The 27,080-nt window shown below is 38.7% G+C and overlaps 1 protein-coding gene across 5 annotated transcripts in view; it reads right to left on the bottom strand.

Moving 5' to 3' along the window:
* Positions 1–27,080, bottom strand: part of MORC1 (MORC family CW-type zinc finger 1) — a 357,937-nt gene that overhangs the window by 239,340 nt on the left and 91,517 nt on the right. For 2 of the 5 annotated variants that reach the window (XM_059922174.1, XM_059922178.1), the window contains exon 2: positions 2,165–2,370. The exons of the other annotated variants lie outside the window; for them this stretch is intronic. The gene's annotated coding sequence lies outside the window, so the exon portion shown is untranslated. The remainder of the gene's footprint in view (positions 1–2,164; positions 2,371–27,080) is intronic. 5 annotated transcript variants of the gene reach the window in all.

Below are 27,080 nucleotides of genomic sequence, written 5' to 3'. Positions count from 1 at the left end.
GAGGAAATTTATATTTCAGTTGGAAGAACAAGATATACACAAGAAATTTAAACGACATATGGTATCAGGAAGGAACATGTTTAAATGTCAAATGAGAGTCGTAGGCAATAATGCTGGATGTTCATAGGAGGATAAATTCATTGTAAGTTGATGAGGTCAGGGAAAGTCTCATGGAAGAATTACACCTCAAGGGATGGCCTCTTATGATTTGCTACTCAGTATAGCATGCTTTCCCTGTTTTAATTGGTTTTATCATTATTTAGGTATGGTAAGGCCAACAAATCAGGAGATGATTGCCACTGAAATGATAGTTTGTTACTCATAGTTCCATGAAGATGGGGCATGCCACGTCATGGAGGGCCACAGGGAGAAGCACCAGGGTCAGTTAGGAGACAGAGGGAGTAGGGGAAAACATGGACCAGAGTCTTTATTAGGTTTCCATGGGAAGAAATGAGAGAGACAGAGTAAGCAGGCTTAGGACTGGCTAGGTTAAATAATTTCAGTGGGTTCTGGGGTATAGAGGCTGTCCCTAGTTGTCTGGAAACCTGTCCCTGGCCTGATTAGGCTGGTAGATAGTAGCCCAGGGTGTGAGGACCTGATAAAGGAGGTGACTAGGCATATGAGCTCTGGATTGATTGGTTTACATTTGAAAGGTATCCTAATGGACGAGTTGTTTACTATGTCTTGGAATTGGCTAGCCCTGAAAGGAATGGTCCCTCCAGGGTCAGCAAGACCCCAAATGTCAAAGCATCAGAATACAGAAAATAAAATACATGGTTAACACATTTCCTAAGAAACTCAGAAGTGTTTCTGTCTTAGTCTGCAACAGGAACATTTGTCTTTGTACTTTCCATAGGAGGCTAAGGGAGGGAAATTTGAACAATCCGATCATCCTGCAATAGTACCTCCAGCTTACACTCTTAAAGATAACAATGCATAAGGGCACCACGGGCACAAAGGAAGATTAATGGGAAATCCAAAGCTACTGATGAGAAAGTCCTTCCCCATGCATTTCTCTCTCTCTCTTTTCCTATAGTAAAGCTAGAGATGCTCTCTAGAGATTGTATATAGGCTTTAATTCATCAACCAAGATGTTCACTGATGACAAAACTGGTAGACTTCTGCTGGACTGTCACATAGATGGCTCTGAGTTTAGCAGATAGGGCATCTCTTCTAGGGTTTTGACTGCTTTGCCAAATTCCTGATTTCTCAGGAAGAAAAGTCAAAGTGCACCAGCAGTCTGGCCCATTTCCTCTCAAAAAGCTTGACAAGCACTCACTGGTTTGCAGTGGAGCATGAGTATGAGTGCATGCATAAGTAGATAGGTACACACGTGCATACACATGCACACATGCATGCACACTCAAAACAGCAGGGGACAGAATACTTTGACCTAGATCCCAGTCAATACATGTCTGAACCACAAGCAATTTTCTCCCTTTTCAGTGTGACTGGAAGCCTCACATTGTTATAGGCAGTTAGGGAATGTGGTGAGCATTTACATAGGTCTTTGTTTATTTAAGGATCATAGGCAAAATCTTAAACAAGGGAAAGAGGACAAAGGCATGGATAATTTAAAAGAGCAAATAATCCAGAATCCATTTTTATAATGCAAAATTACTATTCAAAACTGATTTCTGGTTTCTGGTTATCCTTGACTGCCAATGCACTCAAAAGAATGAGTTGCCAAGAAGTTGATTGAAAGCTCTGTGTTTCTGAATCAAGCTGGCTTGCTCACTGTAGGTGGAAGGGAAGGATCTTGAGCCATTTCATTTAAAGATCCCCAGTTGTCACTATACAGAGGTCTTTTCTCTTGGTGTGTCAGATTTCCCAATGTCCTAACTGGGGAGGTAGGTGTAGGTATAAACTTAGTTGCTGGGGTTCTGGGATGCAAGAGGGAAAGAGGAGCTGAAGAGATGCACCATTCAATATAGACTTGTTTTCTTTATTCACCAGTTTTCAGGTGGGATTCCTCCTACTCCAACCAACTGTGACCATTCTCCACTCTAGAAAGTAAACTTCTCAGCTTCCTTGACAGTGAGGGAGGGGAAGCTGCCTGACTGCTTAGGCTGGAGGAAGGAACCCAAGGTATTAGCTGTTCCTTGAGCAGAATTTCAATCAATCCCATTTCCAACTGTATTTGCACTCTTGCCTCCAGACATACCTGCTGAGTCTGTTGAACTTCTATAGCAAGAATCAGCTTGCTTCTTCTTGGTTTCTCCCACTTCAAGCACCGATGTCTGCTAAGACAATTACTACACTGATCCATTACTGTCCCAGTTGTAAAATTCTCTTGTCTTCCCTTGAATGCTGTCATCACCTCTCTTGTTTTCTAGGTTCATGATATTTGAGAGTGAGGGATAGGACCATCTGTTAAAGAGGGATGAGTTAATCATACTCCACAGTTCATGACACATCAACATTGTTTTCCAAGACAAGGGTCTTCTCTTGTATATTTTTTATATGTATATTTATTCTCTTCTATCCTTCTCCCACTCCCATCTCTTTACCATCTTTTTCTTCAAAGGCAGTGATACCTTGTAGGTTTAATGCATATGTTTTTGACTTCTTAGAAATGTGTATTTTTGTTTCATGTATATGAATTTAAATTATACATATGGTATTGTGTTATAGTTCTTATTCAATTTCTTGCCTTTTTTCCAGCATAATGTTTTCAAGATCCAACCACATTACCATGTTTATATCTAGTGATTTATATCTCTTCTTATTTCTTTTTTTGGTAATTCCTTTAATCATGGTTCTATCAATTAGAGTTCCATATTATTTTTATTTCTTAAAACATATCTATATTTCACTCTACAATCTCCAGTTTTAGGGGTTTTCTTAATGGAGCAAGAACCTGAAGATGTTTTTCAAACAATTCGAGTGCAAAATTATCCCAGATTTTCCTAACTGCTCAGATCTAATCCAAGGGTAATTATTTTTGAGGTTCTTTTTAAAATTCCTTTCCTGAATATTCTTAGTTCTTATTGAGAAAATTATTTTCTTTCAAATTCATATTTTAATAAGTATTGGCAAAATGTGATCAAATTAGATCATTGCAACAACAAACACAAATAGCCTAATCCAGTTTGAGTGTAAACACAACAGGATCTTGATAAATATACAACTCAACTCAAGGGAGATGTTATGTCAACATAGTAGAGAACAGTGACTATGAATTATGAATACAAGCATTAGTTTATAGAGAGTCCTCTAAGAAAATGTCTACTATAGTTTTTGTTTGCTTGCCTGCTTTTGAAAACACCCAATTTAATTCCTTTTTGTCTAATTTATTTAGGTTCTATTGTGCTTAAATAAGAGTAGCTCCATAACAGGACAAAATGGAAAAGACTTAAATGTAGATGTCTTAAAAGCTGAAAGGAAGATACAGGTACTGTTGTGAGATTATTTATTCCAAATATGTGGTATCAAAGTTCTATCAAATCAAATCTCCTCTTTCACATAGGATTTAAAATGGGATCATGGGGGACTTCCCTGGTGGTCCAGTGATTAAGACTCTGCACACTTCCACTGCAGGGGGCACAGGTTCAATCCCTGGTTGGGGAACTAAGATCCTGCATGGCACACATGCAGCCCAAACAAACAAACAAACAAATAAATAAATAAAGTAAAATAGGATCATGGTTGAAGAACAACTAAAGAGATGTTTGAGCCGAAAAACAAATAATACAAGGCTTTGGGTTGTTTCTGACCATCATCCACCCAGGCAGATTCATTTTCCCAGTCTGTGTTCTCAGTGGCAGTTTCAGTACCATCTCAGGTGAATCCTCATGTTCTTCCAGAAAAAAATGTCCTTAAAATGCTACAAAGGACCTCTCTTCCAAGAAACATAAAACATTCTATGGACATTATCTCATTCTCTCTTCAAATGTCTTCCACAAGGGATAGATAAATGACAAATTGATGCTCTGTTTTACAAGAAAGGAAACTGAGGCTCAGAATAGAAATTGGTTATTCAGAGACCACACCACAAAGGTGACAGGAGTTGACTGACAACAGTCTGGTGCCACTTTTTATGGAAACTCCTCTTCTCATTCCACTAATAAAAAAGCAAAGGGAAAATAGACACATGGATAAAGTTAACCACATGTGTGACACTGGTGTCACAATCCTTATTGTTTTAATCTAACATGACTAATCTAAGAAGTGTTTATTGAATTAATGTTGAAGGCTCTTTTTCTCCTAAGCCTAAAGAAGACATTACTTTGTTGCTGTTTTTAATTGACACTTGGAAAACAGACATACATATAGCTGATTCACTTTGTCATACAGCAGTAACTAACACAACATTGTAAAGCAACTATACCCCAATAAAGATGTTAAAAAAAAAAGAAATGGAGTGATAAAGTGCAAATTAATAAATAAACCAGTAGCACATGGCACATGGCAAGGTTTTTAATTTTCTTGTGTTTTAGCACCCTAGGATATTTCTTGTCATATGGAACTTTTATCTACCAATGATGAGCTAGCAAACAACCACCCAGAAAGGGCACAGGAATTTAAATTTCAAAGGCAAAGAAAATATAAATGAAAAATAATCATCCTACCCTTTCCATGAAATTTTTATTAAATTTTACACTTAGGTCAGGTCTTAAAGGAAATTTGCAGCAAAGAGGAAGCAAATATTTATACTTGTGGTCTATTCAAAACCAAACTGAGATAAAATTAAATAAAAATCAAATCTATTTTCATGTGTATCAGGAGCCTCAGTTTGAATCTAAACTATGTTTTTCTTCAGATTCACTCCTCTTGGCAGAACTGAAGACTGTGGTTCAAGAATCCCGTGAGTCTATCCAGACAAGCCTGAAGACCTCTACTCTGGGAGGAAGGGGTTCCTCGTCCTAAGGGAAGACCCACGTAAAGTGCTCCCTTTAGATTGAAGAATAATGGGACAGGGTGTGAGAGGATGGCATCTCCCTCCAATGGCAAGTCAGGCACTAAGACCAGAGGCAGCCCAAGGTCATGATGGCTGGAAGCAGAGCCATCGTCTGCTGTGGTAGGGACAAATCATCGCCAGATGAGACTCATTTCTCTATGCTTTTGATTCCCATCATAATGAAAAATGCAAGATTTTAATAAGGTTGCAGAACAAAAGGAACTGATTTATAGTTTACAGTTACATAGTTCATATTGTGCATTGCTGTATTTCCCATTTCTAATTGTTGCATTTTGTTTTCCTTCTAGGACAAGAGTACGCAAACTCTATAAAGGGATAGGCAGCAAATATTTTAGGCTTTCTGTGTCACATGGGTCTGTGTAGCAGATTCTCCTTTGTGTTTTGAGTTTAAAACCTTTTAAAAGTATTAAAATCATTCTTAGCTTACTGATCAAACAAAATCAGGCCATGGGCTGACCCCTGCACTAGGACACTGGGCACTTGTGGAGCGTGTTGTGATAGTCTGGGGCTTGGTGAGCCTCCTTTCTACCTTACCTCCTCCCTCTTCCACAATTATGACTCTTGCTTGGTCAAGTTGTCCAGGTGCCTTCCGCCAATCTTGGAGAATCATATCTGAGACACTGAGTTGTGATTGAGACTAAATAAAGAGATAATTCTGCTTTACTGGAGACTTAGGAAGAAATGCCTGTCCTCCAAGGTCCAGAACACTGTGACGAGGTGCAGGGGATTCTCTCCATTTCAGGTAAATATGGAAATATGGACACCATACAGTGGCTCTTAACAATGAGCTGACTGGCATACAAGAATCCTGCAGAAGAAACAGGAGACACCTGAGGCTCTGCAGGTGTGCCAAGCCTACAGATGTCCACCTGGCAAGCCCTGGCTATGGATCTCATGCTAGAAATTAAAATAGAAAAGGAATGAAATGACAGGTGTCACGTGGGAGCTAGCAGAACTGCGTTTGCAATCACATGTAAGACCCCTCCTGGCGACATCCAGAAAAAAAGGCAGCAGGAACTTTACAGGAGGGTGGGGTCAGAGCCAAAGAAACACTCTTTCTTATTGTTAGTGTTAGCCAATTTTATATTTTAATTGCCTGGAGAAACACAAGTTTGTCAGATTGGTTCTGGTGTAGTTTCCTCTCACAGAAATGGAAGCAATCATTTTCAAATGAGAGAATAGTGTTGTGAGATCAGGAAACCAATGTGCTGGTCTAGTCATGCTACTCAATAGCTGCATAACTTTGGAAAAGTCCCTTGATTTCTCTTGGCCTTGAGTTTGTTCCTCCATATAGTAAGGGGTTAAAACAAAAATGTCTAAGGAATCTTCTCATTTTAAATGTGTCATGTAATAGCTTAATATTAAGCCATTAATTAATTAACAGTTGTTTATTAAATCACCCATCATGTTCCAAACATGGTGCTAAGTAATGAGACTACTGAGAGAGAGTCTTTTCCCTTAAGAATCTCTCTAAAAGTAAACTAATAATTACAACACAGGTTATTAAAAGTTAGGATAGAGGTACACCCTCGTTGCCACCCTGGTTGTTAGAGGACAGAACCGTCCGTAGAAATCAGAACCCAGGCCAGAGCTCCTGTGTTAGCATTTTATGGAGGAGCAAGAAGGAGAGAATAAGGGAAAACAAAGGTTTTAAGAAACACAGCTAAAATTTTGGTCACACTAGACTTCTCCAGAGAGCTGTATGGTCACCTCTGTGCTTTAGAATAGTCTGAATGGATTTAGGGCACAGGGAGGAAGAGACAGGAATAAGCCTGTCTCTCATTGGTTGAAGTTCATACTGTAAAAGGAATCCCCTGCCTTGCATTTCTGGATTATATGACCTCACCCCAGGGCCGGAGCGTCAGAACCCAGGCCCCACTGCAAGGTGCTTCATTTGGCTCTGAAGTGGCTGGGGTAGCTGAAACTCAGGGGGCGCAGTGGGTCAGGCTCTGGAACCAGGGTCTTTGCAGTGCCATCACGGTGGGTGTGATGGAGCCATGCCAGAGCCAGTCCTCACCTGGGAAAGGCTGAGAAAGATGGCACGTTAGGAGTTGTGGTGATGGTAGAGGAGGGTTCTCCTCTAAGCAAGTGACCGAGGCCTGCAAAGTAGGTGAGTCCCGGTGAATCTGGAGAGGTGCAAAACTTGGAGCCAAAACAGACTAAGGCAGAGTTGAAAAGTCTGCCCAGAGGAGGTAGGTGATGCTTGAATTGCTGCTGGAAAGAAATAAGGAATTTCCTGGTAGACAAGCTAGAGGTGAGTGAGAGGTCACGGGGGTCAAGGGGATTGGTAACAAGCAGTTTTCAGAGTGAGAGAATCGTATTTGCAAAGGCATGGGGTGTAAAAGGATATCATCAGTCTAATGAGCTGCAAGCATCACCTGGGCGGGAATGGTGGCGCATGAACAACCAGAAGCCTCTTCAATCTGAACAGCCATTCTACCATCACCAATTACCAACCAGAAACTGAACCTACATGGGGCGGGCAAAATGGGACAGATTTTATTACATACAAATGTCATGTTGGAGAAATGACTGCTCATCATCATTTATTTATTCAATCAATTCATTGAACAAATATTTGTTTTATGCCTACTGTGTATAAACCATTTTATTGTACTCAAGATTTAGACCACAGAAGGGAAGTCTGCATTCTACATAAGCTGCTTTCTTTAGATATTCTGACCCAAGGATATTTCCAGTGACTGCTCTTCAATCTTTTTAATTTCCTCTGTCCACGGTTTTAATGATCATGTGAGATACATATAGATTTAATCCCCATGTTTTCCTGACAGGGATTCATTAATTCTTTATTCTATAGCTAACACTCTCATATCGTGCCATCTGTGAAATGAGAATGGCAATTTGTTAATTAAATATTGACTCTTGGAGTATTTTTAAACACTGACACATTCCGTCATGAACAGACTACTGCTCTTTTCTCGCCTCTGATCAATGATAACACACATTCAATTGTTGTTCCCTCTAAGAAAATGTGTAAAGGGATTTTTATTCACAACTTCGAATATCATCATTTGAATTCACATGAAGAATATTTCATGTGAGGTTTTGTGGGTTTTTTTTCTTGGCTGTGTTGGGTCTTCGTTGCTGTGCACAGGCTTTCTCTAGTTGCAGCGAGTGGGGGCTATTCTTTGTTGCAGTGCACAGGCTTCTCATTGCAGTGGCTTCTCTTGTTGCGGAGCACGGTCTCTAGGCTCACGAGCTTCAGTAGTTGAGGCACGCGGGCTCAGTAGTTGTGGCTCGCAGGCTTAGCTGCTCCGTGGCATGTGGGATCTTCCCGGACCAGGGCTGGAAACAGTTTCCCCTGCACTGGCAGGCAGATTCTTAACACTGCGTCACCAGGGAAGCCCGAGCCTTGAGTTTTTACTAGGCCATTTGTGCTGCTGGATTTAGATGTCTAGGGGTGAAGCAGAGTTGGTATGCCCACCACGACTCACTGTCCTTCCTCTGCTCAGGTCCTTCCTTCTTTACTGGGCTTAAAGGTCATGGCTCATTATTGCAACCATTTTTTGTATACACCCACAACTCCTTACATGTTTTCCCAGTCTATTCTTCTGAAAAACATCTCCAATTCTGATTAATCCAACTTTGCTTACTCCACACCTGTACTTGTGCTGTTGGTGGGAAAAAACACACACACAACTGTGCTGACATATCTCACTTTAAATTTCATGACCAGTAATCTCTCACGTGGGCCTTTGGCACTGCCTAGAAGGTCAACTATACTTCCCTTATCCTTTCCTTCTCTCACTCTTCTAGACAGGTATTTAATACTCTCCCCTTTTACAAAGCTCAAGTATCTCCTTCTCCATCCTAACTCTTGGTCGATGGCTTTGGTTTCTATTTCTCTAAGACAGTAGAATCAGTAAGAAGGAAACTACACACTCCCAACCACATCTACCAGCCTACTTGTACCTGTGCTCCTGTACATTCACACTCCTCCTGTTAAACAAGGTATAAATTGTCTGGACTCCTATATAAGGACAATCCTCTACTTGTCACTGAACCCCATCCTCTTCATCTGCATTCAAGGATATCATTACAACCATTCTCTTTTCTCTCCCCTGCATTATCAATTTTCACTCTCTCCATAGTTCCTTCCCGTCAGCCTATAAATCTGCCTTATTTCTCCCACTTTCAAAGAAAAGATAAAACTTCTCTTGACCATATTCTCCTTCCTCTCCCTCTCGCATTTCTGTTCCCATTAACCCCATTTCTCTCCTCCCACTCACCCATAAAACACCATGTGGGTTTTTGCTCCCCAAGACAGTCAAAATAATTCTTGTCATGATCACCAATTTGTTAAGTCTGATGGCCAATTCTCAATTCTTATTTTACTGAACCCATCAGCAGGATTTAACTGAATTGATCACTTCTGCTTCATAAGGCATGTTCTTTACTCGCTTTTTTGGAGATCTAATTCTCTCCCTACCTCACTGACTCCTCTTTTTCAGCCTCTTTGGCTGATTTTTCACATCTCTTTGACCTCTAAATGTTGGAGTGCTCCTGCGCAAGTCTTTCTCTTTTCTATTTACATTCTCTTTCTAGGGGACTTCATCCTGTCTTGTGGCTTTAAATACCTTCTACATTCTGACAATGTCCAATTTCTACCTCCAAATTGAAACTTTCCCTGTAATTTCAGATTCATATATCCAACCACATACTAAACATTTATATGTTGTTGTCTAAAGGGCATCTCAAACTTAATATATCTACAACTTCTGTTCTCTTCCTCCACTCCACAACTCCCTTGACTCCCTTGACCCCATCCTTCCTATGTTGGTAATTGCCAATGCATTCTTCCAGTTGCTCAAGACAAAGACAGTTCAGTAATCATTATTTTTTAATTGAGATATAATTCACCACCATAAAATTCACTCTTTTAAAGTATACAATTCAAGGGTTGTTAGTATATTCACAAGGTTGTGCAACCATCATCACTATCTAATTCCATTTCAATCATTCTTTTTTGTTTTGTTTTTTTGTTGTTGTTGTAAGGGTATTTTTAGAGAAATGCAAATTAAAATCACAGTGATGTACCACTACCCACTTATCAGAATGGCTAACATAAAAAATAGTGACAACACCCAACGTTGGCAAGGATGCAGAAAAATTGAATCGCTCATATGTTGCTGACACACACGCAAAATGATATAGTCACTTTGGAAAACAGTTCAGTAGTTTTTTGTTTGTTTGTTTGTTTGCTGTTTCAGTCATTCTTGACTCCAATTTTTTACACACTATACATTCAATCATCAGCAATTTTGGTTAACTTTACACTCAAAATATATCCAGAATCTAAACATTTCTCATCATTTACACTGTTATAAAATTGTGATATGTCATGAAGATTATAGAAATAGTGTCCTACTGGGCTCCTTGCTTCTCACCCTTGTTCTCCTCTCAACAAAGCAGCCACAGGGAGCCTATTAAAAATCTAAGTCATTTTAACATATTAAATCTTCCTAACCATGAATATGGGATATCTTTCTGGTTTTGGTATCTTTTTAAATTTCTTTCATCAACGTTTTGTAGTTTTCAGTGTATATCTCTTTTACCTCTTACTGTATTCTTAAGAACAATTTTATTCTATTTGGTGCTATTATAAATGGGATTATTTCCTGAATTTTTTTTCAGATAGTTTGTTATTGGTGTATAGAAACAGCTGATTTTTGTATGTTGATTTTGTATACTCTAACTTTACTGAATCTGTTTATCTAACAGTTTTTTTGTGGAGTATTTAGGATTTTCTATATATAAGATCATGCTTCTGCAAACAGGGATAATTTTACTTATTTCTTTCTGATTTAGATGCCTTTTATTTCTTTGTCTTGCCTAATTACTGGCTAGGAATTCAAGTACTGTGCTGAATAGAAGTTGTGAGAGTGAGCATGCTTACCTTATTCCTGATCTTAGTGAAAAAGCTTTCAGTTTTTCACTGTTGAATATGATGTTAGCTTTGGGCTGTTCATAATGGCCTTTATTATACTTTCCTTCTGTTCCTAGTTAGTTGAGAATTATCTTTTAATTGAGGTATACTTGATTTACAATGTTGTAATGCTGTGTTAGTTTCAGGTGGACAGCAAAGTGATTCAGATATATATATATTCCTTTTCAGATTCTTTTCCATTATAGGTTATTGCAAGATATTGAATATAGTTCCCTGTGCTATACAGTAGGTCCTTGTTGTTTATCTATTTTATATGTAGTAGTGTGTATCTGTTAATCCCAAACTCCTAATTTATCCCTCTCCCCCCACTTTCCCCTTTGGTAACCATAAGTTTGTTTTCTATGTTTGTGAGTCTATTTCTCTTTTGTAAATAAGTTCATTTGTATCATTTTTTTAGATTCCACATATAAGTTACATCATATGGTATTTATCTTTCTTTGTTTGCCTTACTTCACTTAGTATGATAATCTCTAGGTCCATCCATGTTGCTGCAAATGACATTACTTCATTCTTTTTACAGCTGAGTAATATTCCATCATATATATATACCACATCTTCTTTATTCATTCCCCTGTCAGTGGACACTTAGGTTGCTTTCATGTCTTTACTATGGTAAATAGTGCTGTTATGTACATTGGGGTGCATCTATCTTTTTGAATTAAAATTTTAGAAAAAAATAGACAATTTTTTTAATCATGAAAAGGTGTTGAATTCTGTCAAATGCTTTTTCTTCATCTATTGAAACAATTTTGTAATTTTCATCCTTTATTCTGTTAATGTGGTGTATTACATTAATTGATTTGCATATGTTGAACCATCCTTGCATCCCAGGGGTAAATCCCAGTTGGTCATGGTGCATGATCCTTTTAATGTGATCTGGAATTTTTCAATGTGATGTTGGATTGGATGGGTTTGATAGTATTTTCTTCAGGATTTTTTCATCTATATTCATCAGGGATATTGGCCTGTAGTTTTCTTTTCTCATGTATATTTGTCTGGTTTTGGTATCAAGGTAATGCTGACTTCATAAAATGAGTTTCAGTGTTCTCTCTTCTTCAGTTTTTTGGAAGAATTTGAGAAGGCTTGGCACTAATTGTTATTTAAATATTGGGCAGAATTCACCAGTGAAGCCACCTGGTCCTGGGCTTTCTTTGTTGGGATATTTCCAATTACTGACTGAATCTCCTTACTCATTATTGATCAGTTCAGATTTGCTATTACATCATAATTCAGTCTTAGTAAGTTGTATGTTTCTAGGAACTTATCTTGTTTCTGAAATCAATCTTGAGAAAGAACAAAGTTAAAGACATCATACTTCCCAATTTAAAAAAATATTACAAAGTTGCAGTAATTAAAACAGTATGGTACTGGTGTAAAGAAAGACATATTGACTAGAGAGCCCAAAATCAACCCATGCATATATGGTCAATTTATCTTCAACAAGGTTTCCAATAATACACAGTGGAGAAAGGATAGTCTCTTCAACAACTGGTGTGGAGGGAAATTCCCTGGCAGTCCAGTGGTTAGGACTCCATACTTTCATTGCTGAGGGCCAAGGTTCAATCCCTGGTTGGGGAACTAAGACCCTGAAAGCCGTGTGGTATGGCCAAAAAAAGTTAATAAAAATTAAAAAATAAAAGGCAGGCTTCCCTGGTGGCGCAGTGGTTGAGAATCTGCCTGCCAGTGCAGGGGACACGGGCTCGAGCCCTGGTCTGGGAAGATCCCACATGCCACGGAGCAACTGGGCCCGTGAGCCACAACTACTGAGCCTGTGCATCTGGAGCCTGTGCTCCACAACAAGAGAGGCCACGACAGTGAGAGGCCCATGCACCGCGATGAAGAGTGGCCCCTGCACGCCGCAACTAGAGAAAGCCCTCGCACAGAAACGAAGACCCAACACAGCCAAAAATAAATAAATAAATAAATAAATTTATTTTTTAAATAAATAAATAAATAAATAAATAAAAGGCAACTGTGCCAAAAAAAACCAAAAAAAACTTGCGTGGAAAAATTGGATATCCACATGCCAAAAAATGAAATTGGACCTTTATCTTACACCATACAAAAAAAATCAACACAAAATAGATTAAAGACTTAAATGTAGTACCTGAAGTTGTAAAATTCAAGAAGAAAATATAGGGACAAATCTTCATGACATTGGTCTTGGCAACGATTTCATGACACCAAACACACAGATAATGAAAACAAAAATGGATACCTCAAACTACAAAGCTTTGAAAAGTATAGGGAATAATCAACAAAGTGAAAAGCAACCTACAGAATGGGAGAAAATATTTGCAAACCATATATCAGATATGGGGTTAGTTTCCAAAATATATAAGGAATTTCTAAAACAATAGCAAAAAATTAGTAACAGAATTTTTAAATGGACTAAAGACTTCAAGAGACATTTATCTGAAGAAAACATACAAATAATTTATAGATATATGAAAAGACGCCCAACATCACTAGTCATCAGGGAAATGCAAATCAAAACTGGAATGAGATATCACCTCATACCTGTTAGGATGGCTATTATCAAAAAAACCAAAAGACAACAAGTGTTGGTGAGAATGTGGAGAAATTGGTACCCTCATACACTGTTGGTGGGGATGAAAAATAGTGCAGTCACTATAGAAAACAGTATGGAGATTCCTCAAAAAAGTAAAAATAGAACTACTGTATGATTCAGCAATCCCTCTCTGGGTATTTATCCAAAAGAATTGAAATCAGGATCTCGAAGAGACATTAGCATTCCAATGTTCATTGCAGCACTATTCATCAAAGCCAAGATGTGGTAACAACCTAAATGCCCATCGATGGATGAATGGATAAGAAAATGTGGTATATACATTCAACAGCATATAATTCATACTTAAAAAAATAAGGAAATTGGGCAATATGTGACAACATGGACGAATTGGAGGATATTATGCTAAATAAATTAAGTCAGTCACAGAAGGACTAATACTGCATGAGTCTACTTATAGAGGTATCTAAAATAGTGAAACTCATAGAATCAGAAGGTAGAATGGTGTTCACCAGGGGCTGGGAAGAAGGAGGAAATGGAGAGTTGCTGATCAGTGGGCATAAAATCTCAGTTATGCAAGATGAATAAGTTCTAGAGATATGCTGTACGACATTGTCCCTATAGTAACTCTATTGTATTGTGCATTTAAAAACTTAAGAGAGTAGATCTCATGTCAGGTGCTCTTACCACATTTTTTTTTAAAAAGTGAATGTAGGCCTGTAGAAGTGAGATCTCACACACAGAGCATAAAGTGATTAAAATTTCTTCAGATTGAAAGCAGACCAATAAGTACCAAAGCTCCAAAAATTGTTCTTTTGAAGAGTTTTAGCATAGCATGATCTTTTTTAGAAAAATCTAAAAAGTCATGGGAATCTTTTAGAAATACACTATATATGAAAAGAATATACATTTTATAACTTACCTTTAATTTCATATTGGCACTTTATTAGCCTGCTCAACAAATATATCTTGAATACATAATATGTGCCAGGCTCTGTGCAAAGAAGTGAACAAAATAGACAAGGTTCCTGCCTTCATGAGACTTATAGTCTAGACTGGTGTTGATTAATAAATATGGTAGCTACTAGACACATGTGACTACTGAGCACCTACAATGTGGCTAATACAAATTGAAACATGATGTACCCAGGAGGCTCCTCAGGAGACTGGAATGGAAGACCCATCTGTCTCCTTCTCCAAATCCAAGAAAAAGAAATCTTTTTCCAAGGAGGAGCTGGTTAGTAGTGATCTTGAAGAGACAGCTGGCAGTGGAACTCTTCCCAAGAGGAAGAAATCTTTCCCCAAAGAAGGACCAGTTAGTGACCCTGAAGAGTCAGGAAACAAGAGTGTCTCCAAGAAAAAGAGGAAATTCTCTTTCAAGGAGGAGCCACTCAGCAGTGAACATGAAGAGGTTGTTGCCAGCAAGAGCAGCGGCTCTAAGAAAAAGAAAAAGCTCTGAAAGCTATCCCAGGAAAATTAGAATGGACATTTCCCTAGTGAGACATAACTTGCAGAGATATTTCCCAACCCATCCCCTATAGCCCAATAAAAATAAAAACAAAACAAAGAAACAAAAAGAAATGCTATAAGTGTAAAATGCATTCTGAATTTCAAACACTTAATACCAAAAAAGTTAAATATCTCATTAAATTTTTATATTGATTACTTGTTGAAATAATAATATTTTGGATATAATAGGTGAAGTAAAAATATTATTTTTTAAAGTCATTTGTGTTTACTCTTTTGTCATCTACCTGTCTTCATCCTTTACCCATTTTTCTACTAGTTTGTTGGTCACTGTTTTCTTACTTATTTGTAGATGCTCTTTAGGCAATGAAGCAAAGAATCTTGGGGAAAAAATTAAGTCCGATTATCTCAATACTCTTCAAAATCTGCCTTTGGCTTTCCTTCCCCTCAGAGTAAAATCTAAACTTTACAGTTTCTTCCAGATCCTGTGTGATCTGCCCCTCCAGCTCTCTGACCTTCTCTCCCACCACCCTCCTGCTGCTAGTATGTCCCAGCCACATTAATCTCCTTGCTATTCTTCAAACATGCTAGCTATCCTCCGAACTCAGCCTGCCTGAATCTCAATTCCATCGGGTAGCCATATGGCTGCCTCCCTCACTTCCTCTAGGACTCTGCTTAAATGTCACCTTATGCATGAGTCCTTCCCAGACACTTTACATTAAATAACATTTACCAGAACTCCCAATACTCCTAACCTGTTTTATTTTTTTCCATAGTACTTCCTTCCATTTGGCATAACACCTATAATCTTATTTATGTACTTACTGTCTAACTCTTCACACCTAGTAAGTAAACTCCATGATGGTAGGGACTTTGTCCTAAAATAGTGCATGGCATGTAATAAGCACACAATATTTATTTGTTGAATAAAAGAAAAAAGGAAGAGAAATATGAACCAGCATGGGGGCGTGGGGGGGGAGATAGACTAAGCAAAGACACAGACACAACCTCTACACCAGGAGAACTGAATCTGGGGATGTCTGTGAGGAATTGTGATGGGACTGATGAAAAAAAAAAAAAAAGTTTAAGTAGTATAAGGAAATGAATATAACTAATTGCATACTGTGGTAAATAAATGCCAAAGAGAGAGAGAGAACTCATATCTGAAAATGTTTAGTGAATACCATAATTGGCATAATAATGGCTCTTCATCTAAGCCTATTCAGTCTTTATTCACATGTCCTAGATGGCCAAGAGAAAGGTAACAGAGGCTGGATGAAGGAGGAACATATTCTGACTTTTGGATACTTAGACAGCAGTTTTTTGATTGTGCTATCTATCCTGCCTCCAAATATACAATTCGGCACTCAGGGTTGTCTCTGGAAAGCCATCTCCTGAGTTGTTGGGTATTCAAGTGTAAAAAAGATAAACTAGCATTGAGAAAGGAGAAATTTCCTCTAGAAGTTCATGTCTTAATAAACGAGGGCTATAACACCAGGAAAAATCTATTTCAAAAATTAAAATCAGAAGAAAGAAGAATTTTATGCTAAGAAGGAGGGGGATCAGAAAGGAGACTGGCCACCAACAAGATAAACTATAGAAAAACAATCACGATTGTGTGAATCATTTCCAGAAGCATGTGAGTCAAAAGTGATGTGCACGTCTGAAGAGCTAGGCACCTGGAGAGGAATCCTTCTAGAGCAAGGAAAAAACAATATTAATAAAAGTTTGTATTTATTGAACATTTGCTGTGTGCCAGGTCCCTCCATAAGCCTTTTATCCATGTTAATTCATTTAATTTTTACCATAGCCTTATCAAGTAAATATCATTATCTCTGAGAGACAGAGAGATTAAGTAACCTGTCCAAGGTTACATAATTACGAAGTAGAACATCAAAAGAAGAAAAACACAAAGTTTCTGAATTGTAAGAGGCAATAATAACCCAAAAATATTTCTTTAGATACAGTTGTGACATCAGACCTGCTGCATGAAATACTCTGTGCCAGGTGCCAGAGGGGCAATGATTAAGAAAGAATATGCAAGAGACTGGCCAAGATGCCAGAGTAGGAAGACCCCAAGCTCATTTCCTCTCATGAGCACACCAAAATCACAACTATCTGCAGAACAACTATTAATGAACATGACCAGAATCTACCAGAAAAGATCTTCCAAAACTACAGACATAATGAAGGAACCACAACAAGATGGGTAGGAGGGGCAAACCCTCGATATAATCAAGTCCCACATCCCCAGGGGGGCAACCCACAAACTGGAGAAAAATTGTATTGTAAAGGTTCTCCCACAGGAGTGAGAGTTCTGAGCCCCACATCAGGCTTCCCAGCCCAGGGGTCATGCACTGGGAAGACGAGCCACTGGAGCATTTGGCTTTGAAGGACAGCAAGCCTTAAATTTGGAAGTCCCAAAGGACTGGGGTAAATACAAACTTTACTCTTAAAAGATGCACATAAAATCTCATGCACACTGGGACCCAGGGCAAAAGCAGTAATTTGATAGGAGCCTGGGCCAGATCTCCATGCTGGTCTTGGAAAGTTTCCTGGAGAGGCAAGAGTGGCTGTGGGTCATCTTGGGAACACAGACATGGGCAGCAGCCATATTTAGGAATGTTATACCATGGGAATACTGATGTGGGTGGGTGCCATCAGGGTATCCTCCCTCTAGCTCATTAGTGATAAGACCTGGCCCCACCCAATAGCCTGTAGGTGCCAGTGCTGGGATGCCTCAAGCCAAACAACTAACTGGGCGGGGACACAGCCCTACCCATAAGCAGACAGGCCACCTAAGACTTCCTGAGCCCACAGCCACCTCTAGACATGCCTCTAGACTTGGTCCTGCCCACCAGAGGACCAACACCCAGCTCCACCCACCAGGGGGCAGGCACCAGCACTGCTCTCCAGGAAGCCTGCACTAGCCTCCAGACCAGCCTCACCCACCAGGGGGCAGACATCAGATGCAAGAAAACCACAATCCCACCACCTGCAGACCCAGCCTGCCCACAGCAGGCCAGACCCTACACTGGGACCAGCTGTCTCCAGCTTTGCCTACTAGGAAGCCAAGGAAGCCTACTAGGATCACAAGTTTCTGGAAACCCCAGATCCCATACCCAACTGTGTCAGGAACAAGCCCCCCACCCTACCAGTGATCTGACACCAGTCCTGGGATGCATGGGCCCTGCAGCCAGATTCCAGGACCTGGCTCTGCCTGCAAGTCATCCAGCACTAACTCCAGAATGTGGTTTCAACCACTGGTGGGTGGAAAACAGCCCTGGAGTCATCTGGACCCTGATTCCACCCACCAGTGAGCCAGCACTAGCTCTGGAGCTGCCTGGGAGTCTGCAGTCAGCCAGCTTGTGACCTGGCCCCACCAACCAGCAACCAACAGCATGTGCACAAGGCAGGGCCTGGCAACCAAAAGGGCTAGAGGACAACAAAGCCTACCAGACCACCCACACAGACAACCCACCACAACAGAAGGACCCACACAGCCCTCTTATGAGGAACTCACGGAGCATATAGCTTGGGTGATGAGAGGGGAGTGCGATGCTGGGATGCAAGGGACATCTACAGAAAGTCATTTCTCAAAGGTCAAGAAATGTAACTAACCTACAACATACATAAAAGTACAAATAGCAAATGAGACAGCAGAGGAACATGTTCCAGTTGAAGGAACAAGATAAAACACCAGAAAAGCTAAGTGAAGTGGAGAGAGGCAATCTATCCAAGAAAGAGTTCAGAGTAATGATCATGAAGATGATCAAAGAACTTGGGAGAAGAATGGATATACAAAGTGAGAAGTTAGAAAGTTTTTAACAAAGAGTTAGAAAATATAAAGAACAACCAAACAGAGATGAAGAATACAATAACTGAAGTGAAAAATACACTAAAAGGAATCAATAGTAGAGTAAATGTTACAGAGGAATGGATCAGTGAGCTGGAAGACAGAGCAGTGGAAATCACTGCTGCTGAACAGAAAAAGAAAAAAGAATGAAAAGAAATGAGGACAGTTTAAGAGAGCTCTGGGACAACAACAAGCACACTAATAGTCTCATTATAGAGGTTCCAGAAGGAAAAGAGAGAGAGAAAGGGGCTGAAAACATATTTGAAAACATAATAGCTGAAAATTTCACTAATCTGGGAAAGAAAACAGTCTCCCAAGTTCAGAAAGCACAGAGAGTTCCATACAGGACTAACCCAAAGAAGAACATACCAAGACACATAGTAATTAAAATGACAAAAATTAAAGATAAAGAGAGAATATTAAAAGCAGCAAGCGAAAAGCAACAAATAACATACAAGGGAATTCCCATAGGCTATCAGCTGATTTTTCAGCAGAAACTCGGCAGGCCAGATGGGAGTAGCACAATATGTTTAAAAATATGAAAAGGAAAAACCAACAGCCAAGAATACTCTACCCAGCAAAGCTCTTGTTCAGATTACATGGAGAGATCAAACACTTTTCAGAAAAGCAAAAGCTGAAAGAGTTTAGCACCACCAAACCAGCTTTACAACAAATGTTACAGGAGCTTCTATAGGCAAAAAAGAAAAGGCCACAACTAGAAACAAGAAAATTACAAATTGAAAAAGCTCACCAATAAAGGCAAACATACAGTAAAGGCAGGAAATCATCCACACACAAAACTAGTTAAAAGACAAAAGTAGTAAAATCATCTACAGTCATGATAAGAAGCTAAGGGATACACAGAACAATTAGATGTAAAATATGGTATCAAAAACAGTACTCTTGAGGGAAGGAGAGTACAAATGCAGGGTACGTAAAATGCATTTGAAATTAAAACACCTGGAAACTGCAAACCAAAAATCTATTAATAGATATACACACAAAAAAGAAAAAGGAATCCAAACATAACACTAAAGATAGTCATCAAATCACAAGAGAAGAGAATAAAAGAAGAAGAAAGGGGAAAAAAAATCTATAAAAACAAATCCAAAACAATTAAGAAAATGGCAATAAGAATATACACATTGATAATTACCTTACATGTAAATGGACTAAATGGTCCAACCAAAAGACATAGAGTGGTTGAATGGATACAAAAACAAGACCCATATATATGCTGCCTACCAGAGACTCACTTCAGATCTAGAGACACATATAGATTAAAAGTGAGGGGATGAAAAAAGGTATTCCATGCAAATGGAACTTAAAAGAAAGCCAGAGTAGCAATATTCATATCAAACAAAATAGACTTTAAAATAAAGACTGTTACAAGAGACAGAGAAAGATACTACATAATGATCAAGGGATCAATCCAAGAAGAAGATATAACAATTGTAAATATTTATGCACCCACCATAGGAGCACCTCAATACATAAGGCAAATATTAATGAACATAAAAGGAGAAATCGACAATAACATAATAATAGGGGATTTTAGCACCCCTCTTACATCAATGGCAGATCATCTAGACAGAAAATCAATAAGGAAACACTGGCCTTAATTACTCAATGACATTAGGCCAGATGAACTTACTTGAGTATTCCATCCAAAAGCAGCAGAATACACATTCTTTTCAAGTGTACAGGAAACATTCTCCAGGATAAATCACATACTGGGCCACAAAACAACCCTCAGTAAATTTAAGAAAATTGAAATATCAAGCATCTTTTCCTACCACAATGCTATGAGACTAGAAATCAACTACAAAAAAAAAAAAAAAACTGCAAAAAAACCCCATAAACACATGGAGGCTAAACAATATGCTACTAAACAACCAGAGGATCACTGAGGAAATGAGAGGACATAAAAAATAGCTAGAGATAAATGAAAATGAAAATACAATGATCCAAAACCTATGGGATGCAGCAAAAGCAGTTTTAAGAGGGAAGTTTATAGCAATATAAGCTTACCTCAGGAAACAAGAAAAATCTCAAATAAGCAACCTACCTTACACCTAAAGGAACTAAAGATAAAAGAACAAACAAGCCCCAAAGTTTAGAAGGAAAGAAATCATAAAGATCAGAGCAGAAATAATTGAAATAAAGACTAAAAGAACAAAAGAAATGATCAGTGAAACCAAGAGCTGGTTATTTGAAAAGAAACAAAATTGATAAACCTTTAGCCAGACTGATCAAGAAAAAAAGGAAGAGGGCCCAAATCATTAAAATCAGAAATGAAAAAGAAGTTACAACCAACACCACAGAAATACAGAGGATCATAAGAGACTACTATGAACAACTATATGCCAATAAAATGGACAACCTAGAAGAAATGGAAAAATTCATAGAAAGGTATACTCTCCCAAGGAACCAGGAAGAAATAGAAAATATGAACAGACCAATTACTAGTAATGAAATTGAATCAGTAATTTTAAAACTCCCAACAAACAAAAGTCCAGAACCAGAAGGCTTCACAGGTGATTTCTACCAAACATTTAGAGAAGAGTTAACACCTATCCTTCTGAAACTATTCCAGAAAATTACAGAGGAAGGAACCCTTCCAAACTCATTCTATGAGACCAGCATCACCCTGATACCAAAACCAGACAAAGATCTCACACAAAAAAAGAAAATTACAGGCCAATATCACTAATGAACATAAATGAAAAAATCCTCAACATTCTCAACAAAATATTAGCAAACTGAATCCAACAACACATAAAAAGGATCACACACCATGATCAGGTTGGATTCATCCATGGGTCACAAGGATGGTTCAACATACGGAAATCAATCAATGTGATACACCACATCAACAAAAGAAAAGACAAAAACCACATGATCGTCTCAATAAATACAGAAAAAGTTTTTGATAAAATTCAACATCCATTCATGATAAAAACTCTCACCAAGGAGGTATAGAGGGAACATATCTCAGCATAATGAAAGCTATTTATGACAAACCCACAGCCAACAAAATACTCAATGGTAAAAAAGCTGAAAGCCTTCCCACTAAAATCTGAAACAAGACAAAGATGTTCATTCTCACCACTTCTATTCAACATAGTATTGAAAGTCCTAGGTACAGCATCAGACAAGAAAAAGAAATAAAAGGTATCCAAATTGGAAGGGAATAAGTAAAATTGTCATTATACACCAAGGACATGATACTATATATAGAAAACCCTAACAAGACTCCACATAAAAACTTCTAGAACTGATAAACAAATTCAGCAAAGTAGCAGGATACAAGATTAACAAACAGAAATTTGTTGCATTTCTTTACACTAACAATGAAATATTAGAGATGGAAAGTAAAAAAAAAAAAAAAAAAAAAGTAATCCCTTTTAAAAATCACATCAAAAAAAAAACCTACTTACAAATAAACCTGACCAGAGAGGTGACAGACCTATATGCTTAGAATTAGGAAATTAAAGATGATTCAAAGAAATGGAAAGATATCCCATGCTCTTGGATTGGAAGAATGAATACTGACATATACATCAATGGAACAGAATAGAGAGCCCAGAAATAAACCCACATACTTATGGTAAATTAATCTACAACAAAGGAGGCAGGAATATACAATGGAGAAAAGACAGTTTCCTCAATAAATAGTGCTGGGGAAACTAGACAGCTACATGTAAAAGAATGAAATTACAACATTCTTTAACATCTAACATTCACAAAAATAAACTCAAAATGGATTAAAGATCTAAATGTAAGACCAGAAACTATAAAACTCCTAGAGGAAAACATAGGCAGAACACTCTTTGGCATAAACTGAAGCAATATTTTTTTGGATCTGTCTCCTAAAGCAAAGGAAATTAAAGCAAAAAATAAATGAATAGGACCTAATTAAACTTAAAAGCATTTGCACAGCAAAGGAAACCATCAACAAAATGAAAAGACAACCTACTGAATGGGAGAAAGTATTTGCAAATGATAGGACCAATAAGGGGTTAATATCCAACATATATAAACAGCTCATACAACTCAACATCAAAAAACAAACAACCTGATTACAAAATGGGCAAAAGAACTGAATAGGGCTTCCCTGGTGGCTCAGTGGTTAAGAATCCACCTGCCAATGCAGGGGACATGGGTTCGAGCCCTGGTCTGGGAAGATCCCACATGCTGTGGAGCAACTAAGCCCGTGCACCGCAGCTACTGAGCCTGTGCTCTAGAGCCCACGAGCCACAACTACTGAGCCTGTGTGCCACAACTACTGAAGCCCGCACGCCTAGAGCCTGTGCTCTACAACAAGACAAGCCACCACAATGAGAAGCCCGTGCATCGCAACGAAGAGTAGCCCCCACTCACTGCAACTAGAGAAAGCCCGCGTGCAGCAACAAAGACCCAACGCAGCCAAAAAATAAATAAATAAAAATAATTAAATTTATTAAAAGAAAAAAAAGAACTGAATAGACATTTTTTCCAAAGAGGAAATGCAGATGGCCAACAGGCATATGAAAAGATGCTCAACATTGCTAATCATCAGAGAAATGCAAATCAAAACTACCATGAGATATCACCTCACACCTGTCAGAATGGCTATCATCTAAAAGAACACAAATAACAAATGTTGGCGAGGATATGGAGAAAAGGGAACCCTTGTATACTATTGGTGGGAATGTAAATTGGTACAGCCACTGTGGAAATCAGAATGGAGGTTTCTCAAAAAGCTAAAAATAGAACTGCCACACTACTCAGCAATTCCACTCTGGGTATATATTTGAAAGAAATAAAAACATTAATTCAAAAAGGTACATGCACCTCAATCTTCATAGCAGCTTTATTTACAATTGCCAAGATATGGAGGCAATCTAAGTGTCCATCAACAGATGAGTGGATAAAGAAGATGTGGTATATATCACACACACATATACATACAATGGAATACTACTCAGCCATAAAAAAAGAATGAAATTTTGCCATTTGCAGCAACTTGGATGGACTTGGAGGGCATTATGCTAAGTGAAATAAGTCAGACAGAGAAAGACAAGTACTGTATGATATCACTTACATGTGGAATCTAAAAAAATAAAACAAACTAGCAAATACAACAAAAAAGAAGCAAACATACAGATGTAGAGACCAAACTAGTGGTTACCAGTGGGGAGAGGGAAGAGGGGAAGGGTAATATAGGGATAGGGAATTAAGAGGTAAAACAGGCTATAAGAATATATTATATTGACCTCCCTGGTGGCACAGTGGTTAAGAATCTGCCTGCCAATGCAGGGGACAAGAGTTCGAGCCCTGCTCCGGGAAGATCCCATATGCCACAGCGCAACAAAGCCTGTGCGCTCTAACTACTGAGCCTGCGCTCTAGAGTCTGCGAGCCACAACTACTGAGCCCATGTGCCACAACTACTGAAGCCCGCACACCTAGAGCCCATGCTCCGTTAGCAAAGACAAGCCACCGCAATAAGAAGCACATGCACTGCAATGAAGAGTAGTCCCCACTCGCCTCAACTAGAGAAAGCCTGTGCACAGCAACAAAGACCAAACGCAGCCAAAAATAAATAAGTTAAAATTTTTTTTAAAAAGTGAACTTTATAAAAAAAAGAATATATTACATGACATGGGGAATATAGACAGTATTTTATAATAACTGTAAATGGAGTATAACTTTTAAAAATTGTGAATCACTATATTGTACACCTGCAACTTATATAATAATTGTACATCAAGTATAGTTCAATTTAAATAAAAGAACATGGATTCCTAAAGAAGTTAAACATTGAGTTACCCCATGACCCAGACATTCCATTTCTAGGCATAAACCCCCAAAAAATGAAAATACATGTCCTCACAAAAACTTGTGCCTAGATGTTCACAGCAGTGTTACAATAGCCGAAAAGTACAAGTAACTCAATTGTTCTTCAACTGATACAATAAGGAGCCACACAGGTGTGAGGACTCCAAAGAAAAGGTAGAGCTAGGAGAGCAGAAGGTGCTGGAGATGAGAACAGAGGGACCAGATCACATAGAGCCTTATAGGCCAAGTTAAGATATTTATTTTTTAATATTAAATAAAAGAGGAGGCAAAAGAATTGAAAACAGGGACCCAGTTATATGTGAATGTTCACTGCAGCATTATTCACAATAGTCAAAATGTGGAAACGAACAAAGCATCCTTCAAGAGATGAATGAATCAATAATTTGTGGTATATGCTTAAAATGGAATATTATTCAGTCATGAAAAGGAATGAAATTCTGATATATACAACATGGATAAATCTTGGAAATACTATGAAAAAAGCCAGATACAAAAGGACAAAAATTGTATGATTCCATTTGTATGAAACATCTAGAATAGAAAAATTTATAGAGAAAGAAGGTAGATTATATGTTAGTAGACACTGTGGTGAGGGGAAGTGACAAGTTATTGCTTAATGGTTATAGAGTTTCTGTTAGTGAAGATGAAAAAGTTTTAGAAGCAGATAGTGGTGATGGCTGCACAGTATGAATGTACTTAATTTCACAGAATTGTACACTTAAAATGGTTAAAATGGCAAATTTTATGTTATATCTATTTTTACCATAATAACACATAAAAAAAAAAAAAAAAGGGAAGCTATTGGACTTCCCTGGCGGTCCAGTGGTTAAGACTCCATGCTTCCAATGCAGGGGGCGTGGGTTCAATCCTTGGTCAGGGAACTAAGATCCCACGTGCCACGTGGTGCCACCGGAAAAAAAAAAAAAAGGAAATCCATTAACAAGTTTACAATAGGCTGTGTAGGAGTGTGGGGCATGACATGATCAAATTTAGGTTTTGCAAAGATCACTTTGGTTTTAGAGTTTTAGTATAGAAGAAGGATTGAATGAGTTCCAGGATATATGTGAGGAGACCAGTTAGATTTGCAGTGGGGGTGGACAGAAGTGGACAGATTTGAGATGTACAAATTTTATTTTTTATTTATATAAAGTTTGGCTTGGTGATTGGGTGAGAGGTAGGGAGGTAATAAAGATGTCAGTCTAGGGGCTTCCTTGGTGGCACAGTGGTTGAGAATCTGCCTGCCAATGCAGGGAACACGGGTTCGAGCCCTGGTCTGGGAAGATCCCACATGCCGCGGAGCAACAAGGCCCGTGAGCCACAATTACTGAGCCTGCGCGTCTGGAGCCTGTGCTCCGCAACAAGAGAGGCCGCGATGGTGAGAGGCCCGCGCACCACAATGAAAAGTGGCCCCCACTTGCCGCAACTAGAGAAAGCCCTCACACAGAAACGAAGACCCAACACAGCCATAAATAAATAAATAAATAAATAAAGTTAAAAAAAAAAAAAGACTTTAAAAAAAAAAAATCACTAAAAAAAAAAAAAAAAAAAAGATGTCAGTCTAGGGAATGCTGGAATAAGTCCAACTTTGAGTATGATGCATTGTGTGATGTCCATGGAGTGATATCAAGTAGAGAGTTTGCCATATGAGTCTGGAGCCCAATGGAAATGTATAGACTAGAGATATAAAACAAAGACTTGAATCTCTCTTCTAAAAACTGTGATATTGTTGAGGCCACAAGACGAGACAGTATGGACAAGTTAGGAAAAAATACAAAATTATAGTTGATTAAATACCAAAATGTTTGGTATCCAATTTAAAACTATGGAAATATAGAAAAGGGAAAGACAAATGTAGTCCAGAATTAGTAGAATATATTACTAGAGGGATGGAATTAGTGGTCCCTGGGAAGATAGGCAAGATTTGGTTTATCTGAGAGAAGGCACAAATTTCAACAGGGCCAGTGGTGGAAAAGCTGTACTAATTAGTGAGAGACTTAAAAGGCTCAGCAAATATAGAACTAAAGAAACAACTGGGGCTATGGTAGATGGTATAACACAGTTATACATCACCACCCACTGGGCACTTCAGACCATGGACTTAAGTCCAGAGAAGGCCAGGTGTGCTGGCCTCTCACCCCAGTGCCTCCGAAGCAGCCTGGCTTCCTAGCAGGACTCCAGCTCTCCTGCTGAACCTGTGTTCTGAGAGCCAACCATCACGCCCAACTTGGCGCTGAGAGCCTCACCGCTCTGCAGAGCACTCCTGCTGTTCCCTGTAGGTGAGGCCACCTGGCCTTGGGAAAGAGCCATTACAGACCCAGGGCTATCAGTGACTGCCACAGAGTCAGCTAATGGAGGTGAGCCACTGAGAAAGCAATGGTCAAAGAGGAGCATCACTCTGGGGCTCTGAGCACAGCGGATCCCTTTCAAGCACAGTGATTCATGACACATCCCTACTTCTGAATCAGTGTGCAGGTTATAATCCTAGATCCACTGCAT

The sequence above is a fragment of the Balaenoptera ricei genome, chromosome 4 (genome assembly GCF_028023285.1).
Source record: "Balaenoptera ricei isolate mBalRic1 chromosome 4, mBalRic1.hap2, whole genome shotgun sequence".
In the NCBI taxonomy this organism is placed as follows: domain Eukaryota; kingdom Metazoa; phylum Chordata; class Mammalia; order Artiodactyla; family Balaenopteridae; genus Balaenoptera; species Balaenoptera ricei.
Note: the sequence above shows the minus strand (reverse complement) of the source record. Positions and strands in the feature narration are given on the sequence as shown.